Source organism: Mauremys mutica, chromosome 4 (assembly GCF_020497125.1).
Source record: "Mauremys mutica isolate MM-2020 ecotype Southern chromosome 4, ASM2049712v1, whole genome shotgun sequence".
Lineage (NCBI taxonomy): Eukaryota > Metazoa > Chordata > Testudines > Geoemydidae > Mauremys > Mauremys mutica.
The window spans coordinates 29376329-29397269 of NC_059075.1; the positions used below are offsets into that span (position 1 = coordinate 29376329).

A 20941-nucleotide genomic window follows, 5' to 3' on the forward strand; every position below is an offset into this window, starting at 1 on the left:
TTTGTTTAATCCATAAACAAACATATTCCATGTAGTGTGCTTGTGAACAGAGGATCTGTTCTTGATTTTGTCATGTGATATTGAGGAAAGTATAAATATCAATGTATTTATACATTGGGTTGAATCTTCAGCTGTGCTGGAGCTCTGCTCAATGCACCTGAGAGAGATGTGGGCTTTCTGCCAACTTAGCACCCCAACAATCCTGGAGGCAGCATGGTACCAGTTCAGTTCCCAGTACAAGATGGGGGATTCTGTGGACTACTCCAGCATGTGCCGGCTGGAATAGGTCTTATGATCCAGGATCACCAGAGCACAGGATACTCAGGCCACATTGTTTCTGACCCTGGCACACTCCCAGAATGCCTACTCTAGCAGGGGCCTGGAAAAGGTAAAATAGAGCTGGTTATACTGGTTTTACATCACCTGGGTTTACACCCTTTCTGTATGAGAATTCCCAGATGCCCTGTTAAGGCAACATTCCATCTACTTTGCAACATGGAAGAATCACAGGGGGACAGAATGGAGGGCAAGAAGGTGGCCCATTAGGGTTCCAATGTCATTCAAGCAGGTAACTGCTCTGGTTACTCAATTACACAATATTACAAAAATAACATCACTTGATTAAAATCAGCAAAAGATAAAGGCTCCATTTTGACACAAGAGAACAATAATTCCATCCACAAAGATATATGCTACTGTCAAAAGATTCCAAGAAGGAATACAAAGAAGAAGCAGCAGAAGAAAGAAAGAAGATAGCAATAAGGTGCTGATGTCTGCATGGGGGGAGCAGCAGGGAGATCTTGCACTGGGGCTGCTGCTTCAGCCCTTACGCTCAAATCCTTTTAATTTTGCACAACATCACTGTGCTTGCAAACAAAAGAGTTTCTCTCTGTACATCCCCTGATGGAGATCATTGTTATGGGTCATGTCTGGATATCAAGGTACTGCAGAAATTGGGGGAATTGTCCTTGGAATGACTTAGAGTATAGTCTCCAACTTCTAAAAGCTTAGGATGAATTCACATCCAATTGTCTATATATTAATTCAATATCATAGAAACACAGAAATGTAGGGCTAGAAGGGACCTCAAGAAGTCCTGCACTGAGGCAGAAACAAATATATCTAGTCCATCCCTGACAGATGTTGTCTAACCTCTTCTTAAAAACCTCCAATGATGGGGATTCCACAACCTCCCTTGGAAGCCTATTCCAGTGCTTAACTATTGTTATAGTTAGAAAATTTTTCCTAATATCTAACTCAAATCTCCCTTGTTGTAGATTAAGCCATTACTTCTTTTCCCACCTTCAATGGACATGCAGAACATCCTCCTTATAACAGTCTTTAACATATTTGAAGACTGTCATCTGGTCCCTCCCCAATCTTCTTTTTTTCAAGGCAAAACATATCCAGTTTGTTTAATCTTTCCTCACAGGTCATGTTTCCTAACCCAAGTGTGATGCCCAGAACTGGACACAGTGCCAAGTAGAGCAGAATATTTACCTCTTGTGTTTTACATATGACATTCCTGTTCATACACTCCAGAATATTAGCCTCTCACAGCTGCATCACACTGTTGACCCATATTCAATTTGTGATCCACTATAACTCCCAGATCCTTTTCTGCAGTACAACTGCCTAGCCAGTTAGTCCTCATTTTGTAGTTGTGCATTTGATTTTTCCTTCCAAAGTGTAGTACTTTGCACTTGTCCCAAATTACATTTAAGATATACACACATGTCACTGAACAGATGCCAGGCTCAGAGAGCTCAGAGCAGGACTGTTCAAGAGGGAATGAAGTAATCCAGATTATCAAACTAGGAACAAATCTTTTGATTCATTGACTGGACTTACAGGGCAGGGAGTTCATAAGAGAAAAGATAATGGAGAAAGTCAAGCACAAGAGAATTTCCATGGCAGAAATGTTTGAGATAATAAAATATGAATGTGCATCAGTCAATAGTACAGCATTCTGAATTGTGACATTCTACTTCTAGCTTTGGAGTGAATAAACTGGACAATGAAAACCACTTACAGCAATGGAACTTACCTAACAAGGAGCCTGAGCCTGATCCACTGAAGTCAATGTGAATCTTATCATTGACTTCAATGGGAGCTGGAGTAGGCTTGGTAAACTGTTGCTTCGAGCAAATTAAGAAGAGGATAAGAGGATTGTCTAATTCTGTCATTTAGCTGTAATGGAAATCACACTGGTTTGATCGACAGTACCAGAAACAAAGAAGAAAAATGAAAAAAAAATCTTTTAAAAGATGAATGCACTGATCCCTGTTTTAGTAAAGCATTATTTTAAAAGCATGAAGCATATTAAACAACCCAAACCCTTCTGTTGTTAATTTAGAAATGTTATACATAATGGTCATTTCATTTTTCTAGCGGCCTTTTCTCATATCTTTAATTTATTTTAAAAACATGAGATGATTACATTTTTAAAAGTCATGCTTTGCTTTGTAATTCACAGCTCTGACACAATGCTCACTTTCCAAAAGCCCTCTTTTGCTGCAGGGGGCGCTAAACTGTTGTGTGGTACAAGGCAGAATCACATTTACCCATGTCTGTATGAGTGTGCATATGATATGTTTTGGTTTTGTTGTGCGAGTCAGAGATGAGATTTTAACCCAACTAAGCAAGCAGGATTAAAAATCATTAAAGATCTGTTCACAACTAAGAACCACAATTATTCTCTGTTACACTTCTGACTAATATTTGATATATTTCAGGGAACCCAAACCACATAGTCACCAGATGGGACAGCTGAGATAGTGGAATAAAAACAGTAGATAGTATGACCCATTGAGTAGCACCCTTCCTCCACTAATCCTGACTCATCTCAGAGGTGGTCAAGTCCCAGGTGCAATCAGAGACCAAACCTACCCTATGTCATGACTGCTTTGTGCCATACTGATGGCTCAATGCATCCATAAACCTGGTTTAACTTGTGTAAGTCAGTAGAGCACTTCAATTCCTCTTCCCTCTGAGTTCTTGGTAAAGCATTGGGGGCGGGAGCTAAAGCTGCAGAGTGCAGCTTTAGTGGAGCCCCTGGTTTCTATTTCTGGGTCTACTTGTTCTGTGACCTTAGGCAGCTGCAAAATTTTCAAAAATGGGTGTCTAAAGTTAGGCACCTAAATCCATATTTAAGCATCTCAAAAAAGTGGCCTGATTTACAGAGTGTTTGAGCAGACTGTAAATTTGTTGGACTAGTGTTTGCCCTTTATTATATGTCTCTACAGAGCATAGCACAATGAGACACCAACCTAGCTGCAACCTCTAGGTGCTACAATAATAATAATAGTTATTATTATTATTATTAATAAGTATTAATAATTAATACAAATAAATAAATAATAAAATGTCTAACTCAATGGGAGTTCCAGGGTGCTCAATACCTCTGGAAACCATGTCACCTTTATATAGGTTCCTATATGTGGAATTAGGGCTTGATCCTGCACCCATTGCAGTCAATGGTAAAACTTCCATTGATTTCAGTGGGGCAGGATCAGGCACTTAGTAACCTAACTTTAGGTGCCCAAGTCTGAAAATGGTGGCCATAACCTCTCTATGACTCTGTTTCCCCATCTGTAAATGGAGATTATACTTACCCACTTTTGTAAAGTGGCTTGGGATCTATGGCTGAAAAGCATTAAAAGAGCCAGGCACTATTCATTTTTCTGCCTCGGAATCAGTTGAATAAGCAAACAATGGGCTAGATCCCTAGCTGGTGTAAACTGAAATAGTTCCATTGCAAATGGTACTAGGCAAATTTACACCAGCTAAGGATCTGGCCCATAGTTTGATTGTTCAACAAATTGTCTTTACATGAGACTTGAAACTGATCCTGATTGCTCCTAGTCATTAAAGATGTTAAGGCATTCCTGCAAAAAGAGGAGTTCAAGTCTTGGTGCTCTTATCAAATTGCAGGTTGGATAAATACACTGATCATATTTAAAAATTCCTTGCAGTTTCAGTTAGAAAGAGTCCCCATCGCATCACCCAACCTCATTTTCTGGCCTAATCTGCCACTGTTGATGTGTACTAATAATCTAAGCACTTTACCCTGATGTACAGACACTCTCTTCCCAACCTATGTATTATATAATTTTTTTAACATTAGCTTTAATAAACTTTTTAAATCTGTTCTTATCAACCAACCTAATTCTCAGTTACTGAGGGACAATCTCCACTCATTGATATATTTTGCTTTCCACAACTAAATCTCTGTACAACTTTTCATGAGTGATGTACCCGAGTATTCGGATTCTAATATCTAAACTGTATTGTTAAATCTTTTCACATAAATTTGGGTTACTGCTGATTATGTACTCTATGTATCATCAGCAAAGAATCCTGTGACACCTTATAGACTAACAGACGTTTTGGAGCATGAGCTTTCGTGGGTCGAATTTGCATCCGACGAAGTGGGTATTCACCCACGAAAGCTCATGCTCCAAAACATCTGTTAGTCTATAAGGTGCCACAGGATTCTTTGCTGCTTTTACAGATCCAGACTAACACGGCTACCCCTCTCATACTTGACTCTATGTATCATATGACTTTTAAAAACAAGCTTTCTATTTGTGGATAAACTAAGCACTATACTCAGAAGTACAGACACTCTTCTCTCAACCTATGTATTATATAATTTTTTTAACATTTGCTTAAATAAAATTTTTACATCTGTTCTTAAATAGTTGCCATGTTCCACCCCAGTGGTAGATTAGGTGACCCCTGAATATAGGGCCTGGTTTAAAGCCCATTCGTTGGCTTCAGTGGGCTTGCACTCTGGCCTGTGGAGGCACAGGACTAAATGCACCTCAGTATTTGCATGACATTTCACAACTTCAATATTCTACTCTACCTACAAATCCCCCATTGATAGCAGTAGTTCTACTCATACAGGGAGAGCTAAGCACCGAAAGTGAATTCTGCCACAGGGAATCTTAGAGAATTTACCCATAATACCTGATCTTTGGAGCCCTTATGCAGGTGAACAGTCTCACTGAAATAATGAGATAATTCATCTGAGAATGGGCTGAAGGATTGGCCCCATAGTTTGCAAAATTATTTGAAATGCCATATGATGAAAAGTGCTACCCAAGTATCAGAGGTGGGAGGGATAGCTCAGTGGTTTGAGCATTGGTTTACTAAACCCATGTTCATGAATTCAATTCTTGATGGGGCCATTTAGGGATCTGAGGCAAAAATCTGTCTGGGGATTGGTCCTGCTTTGAGCAGAGGGTTGGACTAGATGACCTCCTGAGGTCCCTTCCAACCCTCATATTCTATGATACCATATACTATTCCTACAATCACTCCGCACTACAGTCTAAGGACACAAGATAAATATTAACTCTTGGGAAAGAACATCATTGTGATACATAGATTCACAGAGTTTAAAGCCAGAAGGGACTATTAGATCATCTAATCTGACCTCCCTGTATATCACAAGCCATTAAATTTCACCCACTTCCCCCTGTATTGAACCCAATAACTTGTGTTTGACTAAGCCATAACTTGTGTTTGGGAAAACATATCTTCCAGAAAAGCTATTAACCTTGATCTGAAAACTCAAGAGATGGAGAATCTACCAGTTCCCTTGGTAGTTTGCCCTAGACTCTAGGGCAAACTGCCAAGGGAACTGGAAGATTCTAGGGCCTAGAGGTTAAGGACCCTCACTGTTAACAATGTGTGCCTTATTTTTAATTTGCATTCATCTGGCCTCAGCTTCCAGATATTGCTTCTTGTTATGCCTTTCTTCAGTAAAGAGTAGGGTGACCAGATAGCAAGTGTGAAAAATCAGGACAGGTGGGTGGGGGGTAATAGGAGCCCATATAAAAAAAAGCCCCAAATATCAGGACTGTCCCTGTAAAATCAGGACATCTGGTCATCCTAGTAAAGAGCATTTTAGTGCCTGGTATTTTCTCCCCATGAGGGTACTTATACATTGTAGTTAAGCCATGTATTACAGGAAGGACATCTCTCCAGGGCCACACTCTGAAGGCTTCATTCTCAATTGTTATTTAAAAGCCATTCTTCCTTACACTTGAAAGGCCCCCTTTTATTTTTTACTGAATGCTTTCTTTCTTATAGTCTTACTTTTCACCTTTAACAATTGTAATATTTTCCTACCCCTCTACTACCTCTAGGCTTGGTGTCTGAAACTTGTTTTCTAACTAGTCTCTGGATACTTGTGTTAAAAGAGGAATTAATATGAAAAATGTCTCAGAGTAATTATCCATTCTAAATGCTCAGCTCACAATGTGCCCATGCAGCACATTCTAGCCTGTTATTGTAATGACTTTGGACCAGAAAATGAGCCCCTTATTCCCATTAATGAGCAGTTCCCATGAGTAATCCCATTGAAGACAATCGGACTACTCATGTGAGTAACTACTCACCAGTGTGAGTAAGGGGTTCATATTACAGCCTTTTAGGGTTTTAACATAGGATTTTGATGTAGAAGACCATTCACTTTACCCATTTTTGGCTCCATAAATCCTGAGGTGAAAGCAATGTTAGCACTCATGATTTGATCTCTTGCAACATGTGGTGTTCTTCTTAAAGCCCCAGCTCCTGAACTCATATGAATATATGTGAATAGCAACTTTCATTAAAAGAAAAAGTTTCTAGTTCTTATGGTTGCAAAGAAAACAAGAAAATGTGACCCAAATGTATCCAGAAGGCTCAAAAACCAGAACGCAAATAAAAAGAATCCAAATTTATTTTCTTTTTTTAAATCTCATGATTTTAACCCAATCTCATGATTTTGGGGGCCTGACTCCTGATTCTTGAATGGTTTGGACTGGCAATACTGTGAAAGTGTTAGCTATATAGATAATTTTTTTCCATCTGCTTACACAGCCAGAGTTTGGATTGCTTTCCCATTCAGAGATTATGGGGATACAAATCCCCAACTTGTAAGCAGACAAAACAAAGGAGATGATATGGTTGCTGTGTAATGTCCGACCCTGTCTGGAATACTGTGTTTGCAATATTGGACAGGATTTCACAAGAACCCTATTAATTCTGTAGCCAGCAGTGATTTTGGGGGACAGCAAGTGTGGCAGGGAGATTGAAAGGTAGGAAGAGAAAGCCAGGAAAATTTTGCCTTTAAACTTTATGGCTTGAAACATTAAAAAAATTTCTATCCAGGGAATGCATTTTTGCTTTTTCTCTCTTTTTTGGTCGTTTATATTCACTAGCTGCTTGTTCCACAACTCCAAGATCTTTGTGTGGCTTCTGGCATACTATCTTGAGGCATTTAACAAAAGAAAGCAGGGCATAAAGCAACCAGTATGTTACCATATTTCCTAAGATGTGCTGAGCACTTGCAACTCCAATTGACTTCAAGTGGACATGAAGGTGCTCAGCACCTCTCCAGATCAAGTAATAAATTATTAAAACAGATTAAAGAAGTAATAAAACATATTTTTCTCACCATTAATGGATGGTCTACACTACGTGGTTAGGTCGACATAAGCTGCCTTGCATCGACCTAGCTGTGGAAGTGTCTTCACTTAAATTTGGCTCCTGCCAACATAAGTGCCTCTCTACACCAGTTTAGTTATACCACCTCCCCAAGCAGCATAAAGTCAAGATTGATGTAATTAGGTCAACATAGTGTCAACATAGACACTGCATTGCTTACAGCGTTAACTGTTACTGGCTTTCAGGAGCTGTCCCATAATGCCCCACACTGACAATACAATCAATACAAGTTCTCCTGGTGAGAATGCGCACCACCGACACAAGGAGCCAACCGTGCGCATACACAAATGATTTAATAACTGCGGAGGCTGTATGCCAATGTAAATTAGGCTGACCCAATTTTGTAGTGTAGATATGATCTTTGAGTGGGAATCAGTGGGGTGGGGGAAAAGGTGGAGTGGGAGGGAAGATAGATCTGATGAGGAGCCAGGGTGCCAGGGGAGAACTGGGACTGGATGGGCAAAGAGAGTGGGACAAAGAGTATTGGGGGGCAGGTAGAATGTTAGTGAGGAGCTCCAGGAAGGAGATTGGGACTGGGAGCCAGTGGGGATGGGAAACATTGATGGGGAGGTGGCAGGGAAAAGAGAGACATATGGAACATGGAGCCAGGAGGAGGAAAACTGGGACTGGATGAGCAAGGAGACTGATACAGGGAGCAGGGTGGGAAGATTATGACTGGAAGGAACAGAGTGGAAGAGATAGCGTAGCTGGGTCAAGCTTGTGGGACATGGGTAAAACAGACTGCCTGCTAGAGTACACTCTCCTCCAGAGCCTGGAATGGAACCCAAGAATCATAAGTCATACCATTCCTCAGCTGTCTCACTAGCAGTCTCTCATTTCTTACTAGTCCTGCTCCACACAGAGAATGACAACCTACTGCTGCTATCAGTTATTCCATTAGCTCACGTGGCAAAGGTTTGTGTGGGGGATCTAAAGGTTTCAACCCTGCCAATGAACTATGTGGATGTCAATAATTATTAAGGTTACAAAGTCAAAATTTAAGAAATGCCTAGGCAACCTTCATATGGCCGGCCTGTGTGTGTGGATTATGATACACTCTTTAATGACATGATCAGATACTATTTTTTTCCACAGGACCCCTGCCTCTTTCAGTGCACAGGAGAGACCTGTTATGAGGATGAATCAGGGATGTGCAGTGAAAGAGTCTGTTGTCTATTGGACTCATGCTTCATTTATTGCAGAAGCTGGAAGGTGTGACATGAATGAGACAGGGGATTACAGGAAGAGAGAGGACAGTCTCATGGTTAAGGCAGTTGAATACTGCCTGGGAAATTGGATTCTATCCCTGCTTTTGTCACAGAATTCCTGTGTGATACTGGGTAAGTCACTTCAAACAATTTTTTCACAGGCTGTCACTAATTGTATGTTCCTCATTTTCTGAGTGCCTGATTTGAGATCCAGAGGTCTGATTTGCAAAAGTGGTGAGCACTCAAGCAGTAACTGAAGTCAATGGGAGCAGTGCTTTGAACATATAAAGTGCTGTATAATGCTAAGTACTGTGAAAAATCAGGGCCTAGCTATGCCAAACTAGGCACCCTGGGTTAATACCACTCCAGCATCTAACATAGGTGGTGTGAAAATAAATTAATGAATGTTTGTGAGCACCATAGAAAAGACCAGGAGGAAATAAATAATTCTGTCATCATAACCCTGGACTTCAGAAAAGCAGACTTAGACTCCCTTAGGGAATGGATGGGCAGGATCCTCTGGGAGGCTAATATGAAGGGAAAAGGAGTCCAGGAGAGCTGGCTGTATTTTAAATAAGCCTTATTGAGGGTGCAGGAACAACCATCCTGATGTGCAGAAAGAATAGCAAATATGGCAGGTAATAATTGGAGATATACCAATCTCCTAGAATTGGAAGGGACCTTGAAAGGTCATCTAGTCCAGCCCCCTGCCTTCACTAGCAGGACCAATTTTTGCCCCTGATCCCTAAGTGGCCTCCTCAAGGATTGAACTCACAACCCTGGGTTTAGCAGGCCAATGCTCAAACCACTGAGCTATCCCTCCCCCCACCAGCTTGGCTTAACAGTGAAATCTTCGGTGAGCTTAAACTCAAAAAGGAAGCTTACAAGAAGTGGAAATTTGGACAGATGACTAGGGAGGAGTATAAAAATATTGCTCAAGCATGCAGGGGTGTAATCAGGAAGGCCAAGACACGATTGGTGTTCCAGCTAGCAAGGGATATGAAGGGTAACAGGAAGAGTTTCTGCAGGTATGTTAGCAACAAGAAGAAGGTCAGGAAAAGTATGGGATCCTTACTGAATGGGGGAGGCAATATAGTGACAGATGATGTGGAAAAAGCTGAAATACTCAGACAAGGTCAGCTCCCAGACTGCTACACTGGGCAACACAGTATGGGGAGGAGGTGAGCAGCCCTTAGCAGTGAAAGAACAGGTTAAGGACTATTTAGAAAAGCTGGACATGCACATGTCCATGGGTCCAGATCTAATGCATCTAAGGGTGCTGAGGGAGTTGGCTGATGTGATTGCAGAGCCATTGGCCATTATCTCTGAAAACTCGTGATTGGGGGAGGTGTTGGATGATTGGAAAAAGGCAAATATAGTGCCCATATTTTAAAAAGGGAAGAAAGAGAACCCGGGGAACTACAGACCAGTCAGCCTCACTTCAATCCCTGGCAAAATCATGAAGCAGGTCTTCAAGGAATCCATTTTGAAGCACCTAGAGGAGAGGAAGGTGATCAGGAATAGTCAACATGGATTCACCAAGGGCAAGTCATGCCTGATCAACCTAAGGTAATAATTGGAGATATACTAATCCCCTAGAACTGGAAGGGACCTTGAAAGGTCATCAAGTCCAGCCCCCTGCCTTCACTAGCAGGACCAATTTTTGCCCCAGATCCCTAAGTGGCCCCCTCAAGGATTGAACTCACAACCCTGGGTTTAGCAGGCCAATGCTCAAACCACTGAGCTATCCCTACCCCTACCCCTACCCCTAATTGTCTTCTATGATGAGATAACTGGCTCTGTGGATATGGGGAAAGCACTGAATGTGATATATCTTGACTTTAGCAAAGCTTTTGATATGGTCTCCCACAGTATTCTTGCCAGCAAGTTAAAGAAGTATGGATTGGATGAATGGACTATAAGGTGGATAGAAAGCTGGCTAGATTGTTGGGCTCAATGGGTACTGATCAACGGCTCGATGTCTAGTTAGCAGCTGGTATCAAGCGGAGTGCCCCAGGGGTCAGTCCTAGGGCCGTTTTTGTTCAAAATCTTTATTAATTATCTGGATGATGGGATGAATTGCACCCTCTGCAAGTTTGCAGATGACACTAAGATGGGGGAGAGGTAGATATGCTGAAGGGTAGGGATAGGGTCCAGAGTGACCTAGACAAATTGGAGGATTGGGCCAAAAGAAATCTGAGGTTCAACAAGGACAAGTGCAGAGTACTGCACTTAGGAAGGAAGAATCCCATGCACTGCTACAGGCTGGGGACTGACTGACTAAGCAGCAGTTCTGCAGAAAAGGACCTGGGGATTACAGTGGATGAGAAGCTGGATATGAATCAGCAGTGTGCCGTTGTTGCCACGAAGGCCAACGGCATATTGGGCTGTGTTAGTAAGAGCATTGCAAGCAGATCGAGGGAAGTGATTATTCCCCTCTATTCGGCACTGGTGAGGCCACACCTGAAGTATTGTGTCCAGTTTTGGTCCCCCCACTACAGAAGGGATGTAGACAAATTGGAGAGAGTCCAGCGGAGGGCAATGAAAATGATTAAGGGGCTGGGGCACATGACTTACGAGGAGAGGCTGAGGGAACTGGACTTATTTAGTCTGCAGAAGAGTGAGGGGGGATTTGATAGCAATCTTCAACTACCTGAAAGGAGGTTCCAAAGAGGATGGAGCTAGGCTGTTCTCAGTGGTGGCAGATGACAGAACAAGAAGCAATGGTCTCAAATTACAGTGGGGGAGGTTTAGGTTGGTTATTAGGAAAAACTTTTTCACTCAGAGAGTGGTGAACCACTGGAATGGGTTACCTAGGGAGGTGGTAGAATCTCCATCCTTAGAAGTTTTTAAGGCCCAGCTTGACAAAGCCCTGGCTGGGATGATTTAGTTGGTGTTGGTCCTGCTTTGAGCAGGGGATTGGACTAGATGATCTCCTAAGGTCTCTTCCAACCCTAATATTCTATGATTCTAACAGAGTTTGAATAGTTAGTAAATAAGGCCTAAGGACCACATGTTGAACAATGAGAAGAAGACAAAATATTTAATAGCTGTCATGAAATGAGCACTGCCCATCCTGTGCCCTCAATGAGGTAGGGGTCCTGTGGAAAAAATATGTGATCATGTGATTAAAGAATGTGTCATAATGCATATGCACAAGGGGACTGAATTAAGTTACAGACACAATCTTAACTGAGGAATTTCCTAACTTTTGAGCACTTGACTTTGCAACCTTAATAATGTTCTTTTAACTTTTTAAAAAAAATGTGTAATAATGGTTAATTTATCAAACTGGCTAGGAATCAAATCTGCAGGAATACTTCATTACTGCTACTATGTTTGTTGGTGATCTATGTATCTAAAAGGCTGTAGTACTGATGTATCACAGACAGTATAAATGTGCATATGGTGGAACAATTTGTCTAGCAAATTTAAGAAGTGATGTTGACAGAGTCCTAACAGAGAGCTGCACAGCCTGGTCTCATTGCTGGCTCTATCATACCACAGCAGGAGCTAGGCAGCACAAAATAAATAAGAGAAGAGTTTAGATAAAGAGCTGGTAATAGCCAAGGCCTGCATGCCTGGAGACTCACATCAATATCACCACTAAAGACGCCTACTTAGCATAATAAACATCAATCTCTAGTTTTATGTTTTGCCCACTTGAGAATACTGTTACTTTCTGCTCAATTACTAGTCAATATACAGTACTTTAAAGGGTGACAGACTTTTTTTTTTTACAGTGATATACTGCCCTGAGCACCATACAATTTAACTGCAATTTATCCGGAAAAAAGCAGTGGTAAACTGGATGGGAACGGTTTGATCTATAATATTATAAAGTCACAGTTCAGGTGGCCATGAATAAAAAAGAATTGCTTCCAGCAAATCAGAATTATACTGTCTGAGTAAGGTGGATAATGGAATATCTCTGGGAATTATTATGCATTAAGCTTCTGCAAGTGCTGAGTGAGCCCAACTCCCATTGAAAATAATGTATGCTGATCTGCGCTCATTACCTTGCAGGAATCTTTCTGCATCTTGCAAGATCAAACCCATTAGTTCAATTGTAAACTCCCTGGAGCATAGATCATCTTTTACTCTGTGTTTGCACAACACACAGACAATGGGACCCCAAATTTGAGTGGAACTTTGATGTGATATTAAAATACAAATAAATAATATATTATTAGCGAGCAAGGTGTGAGAGGTAATATTTTTTTATTGGACCAACTGGTGAAAGTTAGCTAGCTCTGTTGCACCTAGGAAAGTTTACTGGGTGGGAGGAAGGATTTCTTCCATACATTGAATGTTAGAAAACTCAGTCAGAAGAGGACATAACTGGTCATAGCTCTTCTTCACCAACAAGCAAAGATGAGTCCAATTCACAGGTGTTGGGCTATGCCTTTTTCAATGTGCCCAGCACTTCTTGTACAATGAACATGTTAAGCAGGGGGAGGAGAGGTGATCTGGTGTTTGGCATGTGTATGAAATCCAGTTCCAAGCACCCTGAAAAACCTTCCCAGATGCAAGTTATTTTTCCAGCACAGAAAGATGCTTGTTCCTTACAACACATGGTGTTGGGTTCTGCTGTGGACCACAGGCAATCAGGTTTGATGAAGTGGTTCACCCCCTCTCCTCCCCCCGCACGCAATAATAACTCTTTGGGGCACATTTTTGTGGCTTCTGTGGAGTCAAGGAAAACTCATCTCTTGGCCATAGTGATTTAATATGATTTGATCCTTTCTGGCTGCATCTATTTACAGAGAGTTTTCTTGAAAATAACTGTTGCAGTAGCAGTGGAGCTAGCAATGATAGGATTTGCAGCATAAAAAGGGCCTCTGGCATTTTTATTACTGTATCATCTAGACCAGTGGTTTTCCAACTGCAGCTCGTGACCGAGTACTGGGTCATGGAATGTAAGGCACTGAGTCGCAGCAGCTCTGGTCAGCACTGCTGACCAGGCCGTTAAAAGTCCCATCAGTGGTGCTGCCCAGCTAAGCCAGGCTAGTCTCTACCTATTCTGACCCCGCGCTGCACCACAGAAGTGGCCAGCAGCAGGTCTGGCTCCTAGGTGGAGGGGCCACAGGGCTCCACATGCTGCCCCTGCCCCAAACACTGGCTCCACACTCCCATTGGCCAGTTCCGGGGGGGGGGTGGCTGTGAGCAGCTTGGAGCCACTTATGTGCCTCTGCATAGGAGCCGGATCTGCTGCTCGCTGTTTCCAGGGCGCAGCCCGGTCCACGGTGCCAGGACAGGCAGGAAGCCTGCCTTAGCATCCTTGCTGTGCCGCTGACTGGGAGCCACCCAAGGTAAGCCCGTGCCCCAACCGAGCCTCCCCCAACCCAGAGCCCCTTCCTGCAACCCAAGCCCCTCATCCCTGGTCCCACCCCAAAGCCTGCATCCCCAGCCCAGAGCCATGACCCCCTCCTGCACCCCAACCCCCTGCCCCAGCCCAGAGCCCACCCCCACACCCTGAACCCCTCATTCCTGGCCCCACTCTGAACCCCTCACCCCTGCCAACCTCTGCCCCTTGTGATGCTCCCACACTGCAAACCTCACCAGCTCCGTTGGGTCATGGGCATCAACAATTTTCTTCAAGTGGATTGCTAGAAAAAAAGTTTGAAAACCACGGATCTAGACCTGCTCTGCCTTTTGTCTCCTATGAAACACAGCTAGCATACTTTTGGCTGCTATAAAATTTGGTCCAATAAAAGATATTACCTCACCCACCTTGTCTAATACAATAATGCTAGACAAGTAGAAGTAGGGATCGGCTCAGAGGCTCTGATCTAGAATACACCAGCATAAATCCACAGTAACTCCAATCAAATTATAGTCTGTTAGTCTATAAAGTGCCACAGGATTCTTTGCTGCTTCCAATCAAATTGGAATCTGACTGTGATCAGAATTTTGCTTGTGATCTGTGAACAAGCTCACCGGAAGTTTAAACAAAAAAGGAGCTAAATTAATTCTTGTTGTAAGCAGCTACCACTCCCATGGGAGTCTCTAAACCATGGTGTAAGTTACATGTGCGTGTTCAAATGGGCCAGAAAACGGCTGCAAGAGGGACACTGCTGTAACCTGCCCCAGTGCGGCGCCCAAAATGCGCATCATTTACACACAGCGGCGGTGGGAGGGGCGGTACCAGGAAAAGCAATGAACTGAAGGTTGTACAGTAACAGATGCCAACCGAACCAGCATCTCCTCAGGTGCGCTGCTCGGGCTCACATGCTTGGCTGGAGCTGGTCCCTTGCGCACGCCAGGAGCAGGAAGGGGAACACCCGGAGCGGTGGGACGCGCGCACGCCGGTGACCCCGGTGCTGTGACTCGCCTCTCGGTGCAGGGCGGGCACATCCCCGCCCCTACCCCACGGAGGGCGGGCGTGGCCCACGGGAGACCTGTGGGGCGCTGCCTCCCCCGTCTCCTCGCTCCATGTCGCCGCCCCGCGGCGCTCCCCTGCTCAGCTCCTCCCCACAGCCCGCGGCTCCGCCAGCCTCCTGCTCCCTCCCCGGCGAACCACATGACCCAGGCGCCGCAGAGCTGCCGCCGCGCAGGCTCCCTGGCGCTTCCCCCCCCAGTCTAGGGCTCGGGATCAAAATGGCGGCGGCTCCGGCAGCGGCGGGGCCGGAGAGAGGAAACAGAAGGAGCCGCTGAGCGGGTCAGGCCGCGAATGGAGCCCGCGGGCAGCAGCCGCTGTTGGAGGTGAGGAGCCACCGGGGGCAGTGCGGTGAGTATCTGGGCTCACGGGCCATGCCCCGGCCCCTTCCACCGGGAGCTGGGCTGATGCCCCCATCGCCCCTCTCGCCCACAGGGCTCCCTGTACTTGTCCAAGAGCTGAGCTACAGCCCACCCGCCCCAGTGCTGGGCTAAAGCACCCGCCCTCTCCATAGCACGGGGGGCTGGACCATAGCCCTCCAGTACCACTGCCCACCTGCTGGCCTACGGCCCCCTTCACTCTCTCCCTCCAGGTTTCCCCTGCGCTCCCACCCCAGTGCTGGGCTGCAGGGCTCCCCTTACGCCCACCTCAGGCAGCTTCCCCTTCTGCCTCGTACTGAGTTGTAGGAGTCCCTTTCAGCCCACGGGGCTTGGCTTAGTTTTCCTTCTCCATGGCTGTCTGCAGAGTCTCTCTTTAAACCAGTGAGTGGCGGGGCCCCCTCCACTCCACGGGACTTCGCACTGTCCCCGTGGTGGGTTGCGGGCCCCCCAGCCCAACTGTTTTCCTCATGGATATCTCATTGCTCGCCTTAAGCGAACTTGGAGTACTTTGCAGACAATGTGCATGCTTGTCCCTCTGGTACATTCCCACTGCTGGTGGGATGGGGTTTTCATGCTGTTTGCTTATGCATCTCACTTTCCCTCTGTCACAGAAGGGAATGTATGATGACTCCCACCTCAACCGTAGAAGTGGTGTGAGACTTCATGTGTTTTTCAGGCAATTTGAGATTCTTGGGCAAAAGATGCCTAGAAATGTAAAGTGCTATCACCATAACAGATACGTAGGAAGATAATAAGACATCAACTTTGTAGGATTTGCACCCATTTAAACCATATCTGGATTTGGCCCAGGGAATGCAATACAGCATCTTCTAGCTTTGTTTCTTTTTCTTTCTAGTAGCCAAACCAATACAGCATAATATGATAAATCTGAAGTTCTTGGCAAACTGCACATACAGCAACACTGAAATGCAATCACTTCTGGTGTGTAAATAATAACACTTTTTATTTCTGTTTCCTCTTACATCCATTTTGGATATGAGTTTGTTAGTGGTAATAACTTTAACTACCTTACACAGAGGTGTTAAGCTTTGATTTATTTGACTAAAAGCTGGTATAGAAGAGTACGTCTCATAGCACTTTACAAACATTAACACCACTCTCAGTGGACAAGTATTATACTTGTATTACATAAGGGGAGGGGAATTCCTTTTACTTACATTCACTGACTTATGTTTTCCTGCTTTGAAGCTCTTGTGTATGAAACCAGAGTACAAATGTTTATTTCCCAATTAGAAATTCAATGCCAGCGTAACTGTCAGGCTGAGTAGATGGTACTTTTATTGTTAGTTATGTTCTCTTGTTTTTCCAAATGTAAATAAAGTCAGTGGATTGCATTGTCTGAACCTTAAAAAGTAGAAATGGTTACTCTTGGCAGAATATCAGAAAGTGTAATATATTCAAAGGAATGCGCTTGGCGTGTATGTACCTTCAGAGAATAATTTTCCTATAACTAGAATTGTAATTGATACATTGAAATGCATTGAACCAATTGAGAACTTACTACAGTAGAACCTCAGAGTTACAAACACCAGAGTTACGAACTGACCAGTCAACCACACACCGCATTTAGAACCAGAAGTATGCAATCAGGCAGCAGCAGAGACCTCCCCACTCACCCCCCCCCCCAAAAAAAACACATACAGTACAGTACTGTGTTAAACGTAAACTACTAAAAATAAAGGAAGTTTTTTTTTTTTAAAAAGGAAACTGTTTCTATGTTTTATTTAAAGCAGTATTTTTCTTCTGCACAGTAAAGTTTAAAGCTGTATCAAGTTGATGTTCAGTTGTAAACTTTGGAAGAACAAGCATAACGCTTTGTTCAGAGTTATGAACGTTTCAGAGTTACGAAAAGCCTCCATTCCTGATGTGTTTGTAACTCTGCTGTTCTACTGTACTTCAGCACCACTCTCTGTGTAGTAGCACTATGTGATTGTTTCCTGTACATACACATACTGATCACTGGCCTAGTGAATCAGATCTGTAGTATCTATGACTTGAAAAGTTGGTGTGATAGGCAGTAATTGGTATTTCAGTTCAAATGTTGACTTGCATGGGGTCTTCATGTGGGCAAGGAGGACATTTAGAAAGTCCTGTTCAAGTTTACAATCAATGTTTGTTTCTATTCCTGATGCTTCCCAACGATCTGATACTAAATTCTTTATAGTTTGATGTATGCAGTGTTGTTGTAGCCATGTTGGTCCCAGGATATTAGAGAGACAAGGTAGGTGAGGTAATCTTTCATTGGGCCAATTTCTATTAGAGTGAGAGAATGAAGAAGAACTCTGTGTGGCTCGAAAGCTTGTCTCTCTCACTAGCAGAAGCTGGGCCAATAAAAATATTACATCACCCACCTTGTCTCTTTATACTTTGACACAGTCACTAAGAGTTATGTTAATCTGCTTCAGGGCGCAGCATTAGCAGCATTTGGAGTGGGTTGACATTTTCCTCCAATTTTATATGTTTGATCAGACGAGAAACACAGTTTTTAAGTTTAGAAATCTTGAACTATTTTTTCTTAGGTTTCAGAGTAGCAGCCGTACTCCTGTTCTTTTTACTTTTTCTTAGTTACACTCTGGTTTAATTTTTTTATGGTTGTACTTGTTAATATAAATGAATTTCCTTGTATGTCCAGATTCCCCTGCTGAGTCATAGATGGTTGTGTTGTAATCATGTATACCTGGCACTGGATGACTTACAGAGATGCATATATGAAAGACTTGAATTATTTTTATAAGTCATCTTAGAATACATGCACAGACGTGCTGCTTGGCTGTTTTCTCAGGTTTTGAGCCTGTTTAGGAGACAGCTTGAAATTTTGTATGTAGACATATTACATATTCTGATGCAATTGTAGAATAAGCAGTTTTAGTTCATTTCTTTGAATTAATTTCAGCAGGACTGTCAGAGCCTTGAGGCCAAAGTTAGCCTTCATTTGAGATAAGAAAAAACTGCTGCATATGTGATACAGTTCTAGGTTCATACCAGTGGATAAAACAAGACAACCTTTACAAATACATCATACTTGTTATTCGCATTAGTTAAGGATTTATTGTGGCAAACTCTTGTTTAAAACTGTTACAAAAATATAACTAGAACTGACGTTTTCATACTTCTAACATGTTTGTGTAAATGTAAATGTATTTGTGTAGGTTGCCAAATGGCTATTGAGACTGGTATACACTCTCTTCAGAACAGATGCAGAAAAGTAATCAGCAAGCTTAGTCTTGGGGTTAGATTTCACAAATTGGGGGGAGGGATAGCTCAGTGGTTCAAGCATTTGCCTGCTAAACCCAGGGTTGTGAGTTCAAACCTTGAAGGGGGCATTTAGAAAAACTGGGGTAAAAAATCTGTCTGGGGATTGGTCCTGCTTTGAGCAGGGGGTTGGACTAAATGACCTTCTGAGGTCCCTTCTAACCCTGATATTCTATGAACCTGAATTTAGGAAGTCTGTGTTCAGATCTGGCTCTAACACCAACTCTGTGACACTGGGTGAGTCACTTAGTTGCTCTTCTCATTTTTACAGCCCAGGTACTCACAAGAAAGGCTTAATTCTCAACGTGCTGCTAAATTCTTTGGTGGAAATTGATACACAGTTGCACAGTATTTCTCATGTTAATCTACCAATATACCTATACTGTGACCTGACAGGACTGTTTTTGTGGATGAGAGAATTTTTGCGGATGAGAGAATAATTGAATTTTCATGTATGTATAAGACTATAGGCAGGTCCACACTTAAAAAGCAGCAGAGCTTTAGTGAAGATGCTGCTCTGCTGATAGGACAGCTGCTCCTGTTGGCATTGTTAATCCACCTTCGTGAGAGGCAGTAGCTATGTCATTGGGGAAGCCCTCCCATCAACATAGCACTGTCTACACTGGGGTTAGGTTGGTATAACTGCATAGCTCAGTGGTATGGATTTTTCCCACCCCTGAGTGACATAGTTATACTGAGATACATTTATAGTGTAGACCTGGCCTACCAAAAAGTATACAGATTGTAATGGTGGTTTTGAGTGCTAATGACTGTTTGGAATGATCACCACATCACACTTCACGGATAAGCCAGTACACAATCTGTGTACTTTTTATTTTAATCTTTTGAAAAAAGAAAAGAAAGCAAAATAGCAAAGCGGGCTTAAGGAAAACTTATTTTGTAACTTGTATCTGAAATCTCACCTTAGCTCCAGCTTCTAATTTTTAGTGCAGTGCTGCTTCTCTCTCTCCCCCCCCCAAGCTAGACTTACACCAGGAAGTCAAATAATGTCAGCAGCTCACCTGGGAATAGGATTCAGGATCCTCTGTGCTTACAGTTCTTCGTTCTCATGACTAGAGCACAAAGCTCTCTTGCAGCATGAAGACATTGAGTTAAATTGGAAACTGTTTAAATTGATCATTGAGTAGTACAGAAGTCCACCCAAACAGTGAAAGACTGTGTGTGTGTGTATATGTGTGTGTATATATATATATATATATATATAGGCAGCAAAGAATCCTGTGGCACCTTATAGACTAACAGACTTAGTCTATAAGGTGCCACAGGATTCTTTGCTGCTTCTACAGAACCAGACTAACATGGCTACCCCTCTGATACTATATATATATATATATATATAATGTGTGTGTATATATAAAAATTTTTAAAAAGTGTGTAATTCAGTAACTAAGTAGAACTGAATGATTTATAGATTTTGGGGGGAGGGTCCTTTTCTTACATTTGTGGGTTTAAATCATTCCCGTAATAGCCATATTGGATCAGACCAATGGCCAGTACCAGCTGCTACAGAGAGAGAGAGAGAGAGACCTGCAGCAGGTAATTGTGGGATAACCTGCCTCCAGGGGAATTTTATTCCTAATCCCTCAAAATTAGAGATTAATTTATGCTTTGAATCTTGAGAGTTCAAATAGCTTCCAGAGCTTTTTAAAAATATATATTTACTATTATAACTGAATAATTTTCTCTGTATAAATGTCTAATCCTCTTTTGAATCCTTTTAGGTTCTTGGCCTCTATCTTGGGGCACTGAGTGCAACAGTCTAATTGTGTATTGTATGAAAAAATTTACTGTTAGAATTTGCCACCTCTCAGTTTCATTGAATGTCACTTTTTCTTGTACTGAGATGAATAGAAGATCCTGATGTACTTTTACCATTTGTAGTTTTTTGTAAGCTCTCATCACGTTCTCTGTTGTTTGTGTCTTTAAAGTAAACAGAATACATCTTTTCAGTCCCTCCTCATGTGAGAATTTTTCTGTGCCCTGATCATTCTCGTTGCCCATATTTGATCTCCCTCTCTTTCTACTATATTCTATTTGAGATAGCATTATTTCAGTATGCTAATTTGCAGCTCTTACTCTTAAGTATGATAAAAGGAGAACATTTGTCTCCTAACTTCTTAACACCAAAAACTTGAGATGATCATCCAAAGGGAAATATTTGTCATAGTTAAACTTTTAAC

The 20941-nt window shown here is 42.6% G+C and overlaps 1 protein-coding gene across 2 annotated transcripts in view; it reads left to right on the plus strand.

Annotated features, from left to right (window-relative positions):
- The first annotated feature begins 15288 nt into the window (after positions 1 to 15288).
- The window catches only part of BTBD7 (BTB domain containing 7), a 100274-nt gene continuing 94621 nt past the window's right edge, over positions 15289 to 20941 (plus strand). The window contains exon 1 of one of the 2 annotated variants that reach the window (XM_045016054.1): positions 15289 to 15413. The gene's annotated coding sequence lies outside the window, so the exon portion shown is untranslated. Of the gene's footprint in view, positions 15439 to 20941 lie in introns of both variants that reach the window. The other variant, XM_045016053.1, reaches the window with a different exon arrangement.